Source organism: Triticum urartu, chromosome 1A (genome assembly GCF_056163025.1).
Source record: "Triticum urartu cultivar PI428250 chromosome 1A, HENAU_Tu73, whole genome shotgun sequence".
Lineage (NCBI taxonomy): Eukaryota > Viridiplantae > Streptophyta > Magnoliopsida > Poales > Poaceae > Triticum > Triticum urartu.
In genome coordinates, this window is record NC_141873.1 from 271,805,475 (window position 1) to 271,815,833 (window position 10,359).

A 10,359-nucleotide genomic window follows, 5' to 3' on the forward strand; every position below is an offset into this window, starting at 1 on the left:
TTCTTGTGTAACCCGCCATTGGGGCTGACCCGGCCCCTTCTGGGCGGGTCATAACCGATAGTTATATCCCCAACAGGTCCCAAGAGGGGTGATCGAGCATCACTTAAGGGTGTGCCCCAATGTGCGCCCTGTGAAGCAGAAGGCGTGGCGACAGTCTACAGAGAAGCAGTCCTTCATCGTCTAGGAAACTCGCAAGCTGGAGGCAGCAGGTGTCATTGACGAGGTTCGGTACCCTGAGTGGCTGGTGAACCCCGTCATCGTACCGAAGAAAGGCGGGAAGGAGCACATGTGTGTCGACTTCACCAACCTCAATAGGGCCTGTCCCCAAGACCCATTCCCGCTCCCGCGCATCGACCAAATTGTCGACTCCACCGCCGAGTGCGACCTACTGTGCTTCCTGGACGCATTTTCAGGCTATCACCAGATCAAGATGGCAGTGGAGGATGTGGAGAAGACGGCCTTCCTGACCCTGTCCGGGGTGTACTACTACACTTGCATGCCATTTGGGCCGCACAACGCAGGCGCGACCTTTCAGCGGGTAATGCACATCGCCCTGGGTCAGTAGCTCGGGAGGAACGCTGAAGCCTACGTCGATGACATTGTGGTAAAGTCTCGGGAGGCAAGATCTTTGATTCAAGACCTGGAGGAGACCTTCGCAAGCCTGCGCCAGGTAGACCTGCGGCTCAACCCAGAGAAGTGCATGTTCGATGTCCCCTCTGGCAAGTTGCTGGGCTTCCTCGTGTCCCATAGGGGGATCGAAGCTAACCCGGAGAAGGTCAAGGCGATAGAAGACATGAGCCCACCACAAACTCTCAAGGAGATGCAGAAGCTTGCAGGCTGTGTGACCTCGCTGGGACGCTTCATCTCCAAGCTAGGAGAGTGTGCCCTGCCATTCTTCAAGCTGATGAAGAAGAAGGGCCCATTTGGGTGGACCCCGGAGGCTGACCAAGCATTTCAAGACCTCAAGAGATACCTGACCAGCCCTCCAGTGATGGTGGCGCCTCGCCCTCTTGAGCCCCTGGTGCTTTACCTTGCCGCCACTCCCTACTCCGCTAGCGCAGCTCTAGTGGCGGTTCCAGAAGAGTGCCAGGCCAAGGGTCTGTCATGCCGTGCCCCCCTGAAAGTGCAACAATCCCAAGGTGGTTTTGGTAATTCATAGCAACATATAGCTCATTGAGCTAATGCTATTCCAAGATGATTATTTCAGGAAAGCTCAATGATTGGCATGGCATGGATGTGAAAGTGGAACCCTCAAAATGCTAAGGACAAAGGATTGGCTCAAGCTCAAAAGCTCAAGACTCTTCATTTTATATTTTAGTGATCCAAGATCACATTGAGTCTTTAGGAAAAGCCAATACTATCAAGGAGGGATGAGGTGTTGCTTAATGAGCCTCTTGCTTCATGTGCTTAGTGATATGCTCCAAAACCCTCAACTACTTTCCCATATCCACATATGACCTAAACCCTAAACCAAACTCGGTCCTACCGATTCTTCCTATCCGGCGCCATCGAGTTTCACTTGTCACTAGCCACTGCCAAACCCTAGCAATTCGGTTCTACCGATAGGGATCTCGGTCTCACCGAGATGGGATTGCAAACTCTCTGTTTCCCTTTCGTAACTTTTCAGTCTCACGGAAAGAGCGAATCGGTCCCACCGAGATTGCAATGTAAATTCAGTGTTTCCCCTTTGTAACTTTTCGGTCTCACCGAAAGAGCAAATCGGTCCCACCGAGTTTGCCTGACCAACTCTCTGGTTAGCTAATTACCAAATTCGGTCTCACCGAGTTTGTGTAATCGGTCTCACCGAGATTACATTATGCCCAAACCCTAACCATATCGGTCCTACCGAGTTGCATGTCAGTCCCACCGAAAATCTCTAACGGTCACTAGGTTTACATTTTCGGTCCGACCGAGTTTGTTGATTAGGTCCCACCGAGATTGGAAAACTGTGTGTAACGGTTGGATTTTGTGTGGAGGCTATATATACCCCTCCACCTCCTCTTCATTCGAAGAGAGAGCGATCAGAACACATACACCATTCCAACTCATATGTTCTGAGAGAGAACCACCTACTCATGTGTTGAGACCAAGATATTCCATTCCTACCATATGAATCTTGATCTCTAGCCTCTCCAAGTTGCTTTCCACTCAAATCTTCTTTCCACAAAATCCAAATCCTATGAGAGAGAGTTGAGTGTTGGGGAGACTATCATTTGAAGCACAAGAGCAAGGAGTTCATTACCTACAAACCATTTGTTACTTCTTGGAGAGTGGTGTCTCCTAGATTGGCTAGGTGTCACTTGGGAGCCTCCGACAAGATTGTGGAGTTGAACCAAGCAGTTTGTAAGGGAAAGGAGATCGCCTACTTCGTGAAGATCTACCGCTAGTGAGGCAAGTCCTGTGTGGGCGATGGCCATGGTGGGATAGACAAGGTTGCTTCTTCGTGGACCCTTTGTGGGTGGTTGCTTCTTCGTGGACCCTTCGTGGGTGGAGCCCTGTGTGGACTCGCGCAACCGTTACCCTTTGTGGGTGGAGCCCTGTGTGGACTCTCGCAACCGTTACCCTTTGTGGGTTGAAGTCTCCATCAACGTGGATGTAGGATAGCACCACCTATCCGAACCACGGGAAAAACATCCATGTCTCCAATTGCGTTTGAATTCTCCAAACCCTTCCCTTTACATTCTTGCAAGTTGCATGCTTTACTTTCCACTGCCAATATACTCTTTGCATGCTTGCTTGAATTGTGTGATGATTGCTTGACTTGTCCTAAAATAGCTAAAATCTGCCAAGAACTAAAATTGGGAAAAGGTTAAGTTTTTATTTGGTCAAGTAGTCTAATCACCCCCCTCTATACATACTTTCGTTCCTACAAGTGGTATCAGAGCTTTGGTCTCCATTTGCTTTGATCTCCATAGCTATTGGTGATCATAGCCTTGGTTTCACAACCTAGGAGAGTATGGCGTCTAGCGAGGGAAATTATCACCGTAGAGGTCCCTACTTTGATGGTACTAATTTTGCTAGTTGGAAGCATAAAATGAAAATGCATATTCTTGGACATAACCCCGCCGTTTGGGCTATTGTGTGTGTTGGTTTGCAAGGTGACTTCTTTGATGGGAGAGAACCAAACCATGAAGCTACCGTGGATGAGTTGAAGATGTTGCAATACAATGCTCAAGCTTGTGATATTCTCTTCAACGGATTGTGCCCCGAAGAATTCAACAAAATCAGCCGTCTTGAGAATGCGAAGAAAATTTGGGATACTTTGATTGATATGCACGAAGGTACCGACTCCGTCAAGGAATCCAAGTTGGATGTGCTTCAAAGTCAACCTGACAAGTTCAAGATGAAGGATGGTGAAGGTGTCGCTGAAATGTACTCTAGGCTTGCTCTCATCACAAATGAGATTGCCGGCTTAGGAAGTGAAGAGATGACCGATAGATTCATCATCAAGAAGATTCTAAGAGCCTTGGATGGAAAATATGATACCGTGTGCACATTGATCCAAATGATGCCCAATTACAAAGATCTCAAGCCAACGGAGGTGATTGGAAGAATTGTTGCTCATGAGATGTCACTTAAGGATAAAGAGGAACTTCACAACAAATCAAGTGGTGCCTATAAAGCCTCATGTGAAGCCCCTACATCATCAAGTGAGAAACAAGACTTCAATGAAGAATTGAGCTTAATGGTGAAGAACTGCAACAAGTTCTACAAGAGTAGAAGCAAAGATAGAAGCTTCAAGTCAAGGTCCTACAATGACAAAAGATCTTCTAGTCGAGAGCGAAACTACTACAATTGTGGAAGACCCGGACACAATTCCAATGAGTGTACGGCTCCCTACAAGAGAAGAGAAGATTCTCCAAAAAGAAGAAGCAAAGAATCACCACCAAGAGAGAGGAGTAGAGATGATCGTTATGAACGAAGATACTCACGGAGAAGCCAGGATTCGGAAAGGAAGGAAAAATCATCAAGGAGCTACACAAGACGAAGACATCAAGATCATGTTGGTGAATGGGTATCCGGCTCCGACTCCGACAGCCACTCCGAGAGAAGTTATCACTCCGACTCCGAAGATACTCAAGATGAAGGTGTTGCCGGTCTAGCACTTGTGTCAACCAACTCCTACGACATATTTGACTCACCAAATGAAGGAATTGGAAGATGCTTCATGGCCAAAGGTCCTAAGGTAACACACCCGAGTATGTTGATTTCAATAGTGATGAAGATGACTTGTTAGGTGATGATTTGCTTGTTGACAACTCTAGTGATGAATACTATGATGAAAAGTCAATTAATCATGCTAATCAAGATAAAACGAATGACAATTATAAGGAGAAGATTGAGGCTCTAACTAAAGAACTAAACACTCTTAAGTTAGCTCATGAAACTATCTTCAAAGATCATCGAGAACTTTTAAGAGCTCATGAGAAATTACGCTTTGAAAAGCTCAATCTTGAGCAAGAGCATGAGTTCTTAAAAGAAATCAATGATGATCTCCGCAAGAAAAGTTCTTCTTACATTGCCAAGCGTTTACTCTTATCCACTTACATGCCTCAAGTCAAGTCTAGTAACAAGAACAAGAAAGATTATTTCTCTAGCAATAACAATGATCATGCTAAATCCAATATTGTTGCTTCTAGTAGTTCTCTTGATTCCACTAATGATTCTCTTAGCCAAGTTACACTTGAGCAAGAAAATAGCTTATTGAAGGGAATTATAGAGAAAGGAGTGTACAAAAGCCTTGCCGGGAGCAAGCAATTCGAGGAAATTGTGCGCAAGCAAGGAATGCACCGGAAGAATCAAGGTGTTGGTTTTGAACGAAAGTTCAATGCCAATGGAGTTGAGTGGGAAGAAGATCAATACCCCAAGACAAAGTTTGTTCCTCAACAAGAGAAGTATGATACTTCTTTCAAGGGGACACAAGCTCAAGATGATCTTCCACCACAAGACTACAAGCAAAAAGGCAAGGACAAGCTTCAAGAGGAAATTGACGCATTTGAAGAAGCTCCTAAGACCTTAGTCAAGTGGATTCCCAAGACTACCTCAAGTTCCACTTCATCAAGTACGACTACAACTCCAAGGATTCCCATCAAGATGATGTGGATCCAAAAGAAGAAGAACTAGAGAGTCCTTGAGGGTGACTCCGCCAACATACTTCACTCTTATCATTTTGGCAAGAACAAGTGCAATCAACTTCCACATCCTGCACTAGTTCAAGGAGTCACAAACCCTCTTGTTGGTAAGACAAGGGACAAGGTAACCTAAAAGTTTTCATGGACATCATCTTGTGTGTGCATCACTCTATGTCTATGGATATCCTTGTTTGTTCCTTGTGGGACTAACCCATGTAGGTATTGAAAGTGCAATTCACTCAAATGGATAGCTCCAAGTGATCTACATCAACATTGAGCATCCACATCTTCAACATCTACATGAAGTCATCATCGACGAAACCCAAGGTTAGTTCATCCCTCAAAAGGGGGATATCACATCTAGGGGGAGCTTTACTCTAAGACTTGAGCTAAAGCAACTCTAAAGATGTGAACACAACAATGCTTTATGTAAAGGTGGTAACCCCACTTGAGCTTAAATGATGAGTATGACCTATGATCAAGTGTTCTCACTTGACTCCTAAGTCAATATACTCATATATAGATGACCTTGTCATCGCAAATTGCTTGATAGATGCTAGAATTGGTTGTGCATGCCTTGCCACATATTTCATTTGCCATCTTATTGTGTGAGCATGCTGGTTGCATATTTTACTCATTCGAGGACATCCACTTGTTGTTTTGATTGTTTGGTTTTATTTTCTTTTGCCAAGTGGATGGACAAGAGTGCCTAAGAACCTCCTCTAGCTATCTATGCTTTTCTCGTCTCAAACTCTATTCATGCTGCATCACAAATTTGATCAAGTCAGATTCGAACCACTCTGTGTGAGGAGCGCTCGGAGTCCCCGATTCGTCATAGACTTAAACTTCCAAAACCTCTTTATGATTCTCGGTCTGACCGATACCCCACTTTCGGTCCTACCGAGATCATTAAGTTGATCTAGGTTTTCGATCTCGGTGCAACCGATTTGAACATTTCGGTCACACCGAGTTTCAGTAACTACATGCAGTTATGAATCTCGGTGCCACCGAGTTGTTCCACTCGGTCACACCGACAGGGTCGGGCTATATATAGTCACGGGCAAAATTTGGAAATTTCTCCGAACCCCTTCGCCCGCGCGATAGCCTGCTCTGCCAACGTGGTCTCCGGATCGTCTTCTCGCCGCCAGCCGCCTCCAGTCGCTGGTCTCCGTCGCCGTCAACGGGAATTCTGCCCCACCGTTGCCGCCGTAGCGAGTCTCCGCCGAGCTAGGGTATGGACTCGATCTTTGTGCTATTCTCCAATCCAATTCTCAGCACATTGTGATAATCATGATTCTTGCCACGATTTAAACACTCCTATCCAGTCAATACGCCCGTAGATTAGCTTTGATTCGAAAATTTTAGGGTTAGGTTTCCGCCGAAACCATCTCGGACCCACTGAGTTGAAAAACTCGGTCCCACCGATTTGGCTTATGCCATTGCACAAGTGAGACTCAGTCTGACCGAGAATTACTTATCGGTGTGACCGATTTTGGAACTCTGTGAAACCCTAGCAGTCTCGGTGCCAGCGAACTATGACTCGGTCCAACCGAGTTCACTAGTTTAGGTTCCAAAGCTGCTTCGGTATCACCGAGTTTAAAAATCGGTAGATCCGAGATGATTTCAGTGGGAAACTAAAACTAAGTTTTTGGATCATTCTTTTGCAAAAATCTCTGCATTTTGTGATGCTCATCCACTCTACCTCATCTATAAACTGTTCACAGGGTCAGCAGTCAGCTTGTTCAACATGTCAGATCAGAGTGACAGCCAGAATGTGTCAGAACAGCAAGTGGTGATGAGTGAGGGCACTAGTCCCTCCAGCTCTTCAGATGATGGCAGCAGAAGTACCCCAAGCAATCTGCCAAAAGCTGCCACCAGACAAAGGAAGAAGAGAACTTCAGACTCCGAAGATGAAGATTATGTGGCAGAGGAAGAGGCCACATCAAAGAGAGTTGAGCCAGCTCAAGGCACAAAGCCAGGTCTAAAGATCAAAAGGCCAGCAGGCAGGCAGCCTATGTCAAAGGCTAGAGCCTCAACTGAGAAGCCCACTCCCCAAGAGCCAATTGCTGCAGAAAGCAAGAAGAGGAAGGAAAGGGTCAAGAAGACCGTAGCCAGAGTGCTAGGAAAGGCTTCCATCATGGAAGAGAAAGAGGAAGAAGAGGTAGCTGCAACAGCACCTAAGACACCCAAGCTGATGGGTGATGCCATAAGAGCAGGGGCTACTGCATCTAAGCCCAAAGCTGCCTCCAAGCCAAAACCAAAGAGGAATACAAGGAGCATTCCTGCAGCTGAGAAGAACAAGTCCCCAGTGCCTGAGACTGTTGCTGAAGAAGAGGATGAAGAGCAAGTTCTTAGAAAGCTCAAGCCCAAGATCCCAGACCACAACGATGCCCATCCTGTGGCTGAGGACATGAAGCTCAGGAGAGATTCAGGGCTGAGGAAGTGGAGAGAAGTAGACTCGTATGCTTCAAGGAGAAGGACTGCTGTGGATTACAGATTTCACACCAAGGAACAACAGGACTTCTATGAGACAGTGCTACTAGATAAGAAGCCCATTGTCTGTGATATGAGATGGGTTGACTGGAAGTACATCAAGGACAACGAAGAGCACTACCCTGGAGTGTACGACAGCTTTAGTGCTTGTGGAGTTGCAGACTTTGTTGGGCAGACGCTCACAAAGTGGAACGAGGAGCTTATCATGCAATTCTACTCCACGGCACACTTTTATCCAGATGGGAGGATAACTTGGATGTCTGAAGGTACGAGGTACCAATCAACTGTTGAGGAATGGGAAAAGTTGATCAATGCCCCAGAGGAGCAAGCAGATGACTTGGACATTTATGCCAAGAAAAAGATGGATCATAACTCAATGTCCAACATGTACAAGGAAATTCCAAATGAAGCTCTTGACACCTTCAAATTTGGCTCAGTGCATTATCTTCTGTCAGGGCTGCCAACCATCAATTGGATATTGAGGCACACCTTGTTGCCCAAGTTAGGTGATCACAAGATGATCAGAGGCCACGCGATCAATTTGCTCCATGTGTTTGATGTGCCTCAGAAGTTCAAGGTGATGAGCCTCATAGTAGAGACTATTAAGAGGACAGCAGCTGATCAGAAGAGGAGCTGTGGATATGCCCCTCAGATTCAGGAGCTCATCAACTCCAAGATGGGCACAAGCATATACTTATTGGACAAGGAACACCTGCCCATCCGTCCAGATTTTGAGGACAATCAAGTTGTCATGACTGAGAATGAGCCATCGTCTGCCCAAGCACAAGCAAAGAAGGAGAACGCAAGGAAGGAGAAAGCTGCCAGGATGCCAACTCAAGAGGAGGCATCTGAGTATTTCTTGAAGACCAAACAAGAGCAGCTTGGTTACCTGATTGCATCCACCCCGCGGATTGAGAAAGGACTAGCCACCCTAACTCAAAACCAGGCAAGCTTAGAGAGGAACATGGAGCAAAAGTTCTATGACTTAGATGTCAAGGTGACAGAAATTCAGACTGCAGTGGAGAAGCTCCAGGATGATATGCATGAGAGGAAAGGGAAGACAACCACTGATGCCTTTGCCAGAGTGCCACGAGGTCCGAGGTCGTCTGCAATGCCAGTTCCTGACACAAGAGCAACTGCCTCAGCTCCAGCCGTAGCACCAGCCCAACAAGCTCCAGCATCTACTTCAGCTCCAACTCCAGCGTCTACTTCAGCGTCTACGGAAGCCTTCGTCCTTGGAGTGATCCGGACTCCACCACCACCAGAAGATCAAGCCTGAGCGTCGATCTAGCACTATGCATTTTCTAGGAACTTTTTGGTAACTTGTTGCCAAAGGGGGAGAAGATGTATAGATCATAGGCTTCGAGAGAGAGTGTTGCTTTTTTTATCTCTTGCTTTATTTGGTGGTCTTTCGAACTTTGTTTGCTTTTGAGTGCTTGAGATACTATGTCATTGCTTGTGAGACATTGGTGAACATGTGTTTGATCATAAGCTACACTTAATGCTTGCTTAATGCTATTATCTTATCTATCTTATGTGATCATTCACTATTCTTGGTGATGAGTGCATGTATTTCATTCTTATCATTTTAAGCGCTCCACCAAGATATGTGTGACATGGAAGAGTAACCCATGACTCTAACTCCTTGTGCATTTGCAGTCCAAAGCAAATTTTAAATATGCACAAATTTAGGGGGAGCTCTTACTTGTCACATACTTCTCAAAGCGACGATATATTTCATGCTTATTATCATTTGTCGAAGCTTTGATCTATATGTTGTCATGAATTACCAAAAAGGGGGAGATTGAAAGTGCAACTATCCCTAGGTGATTTTGGTAATTCATAACAACATATAGCTCATTGAGCTAATGCTATTCCAAGATGATTATTTCAGGAAAGCTCAATGATTGGCATGGCATGGATGTGAAAGTGGAACCCTCAAAATGCTAAGGACAAAGGATTGGCTCAAGCTCAAAAGCTCAAGACTCTTCATTTTATATTTTAGTGATCCAAGATCACATTGAGTCTTTAGGAAAAGCCAATACTATCAAGGAGGGATGAGGTGTTGCTTAATGAGCCTCTTGCTTCATGTGCTTAGTGATATGCTCCAAAACCCTCAACTAATTTCCCATATCCACATATGACCTAAACCCTAAGCCAAACTCGGTCCTACCGATTCTTCCTATCCGGCGCCATCGAGTTTCACTTGTCACTAGCCACTGCCAAACCCTAGCAATTCGGTTCTACCGATAGGGATCTCGGTCTCACCGAGATGGGATTGCAAACTCTCTGTTTCCCTTTCATAACTTTTCGGTCTCACCGAAAGAGCAAATCGGTCCCACCGAGATTGCAATGTAAATTAAGTTTTCCCCTTTGTAACTTTTCGGTCTCACCGAAAGAGCAAATCGGTCCCACCGAGTTTGCCTGACCAACTCTCTGGTTAGCTAATTACCAAATTCGGTCTCACCGAGTTTGTGTAATCGGTCTCACTGAGATTACGTTATGCCCAAACCCTAACCATATCGGTCCTACCGAGTTGCATGTCAGTCCCACCGAAAATCTCTAATGGTCACTAGGTTTACATTTTCGGTCCGACCAAGTTTGTTGATTCGGTCCCACCGAGATTGGAAAATTGTGTGTAACGGTTGGATTTTGTGTGGAGGCTATATATGCCCCTCCACCTCCTCTTCATTCAAAGAGAGAGCGATCAGAACACATACACCATTCCAACTCA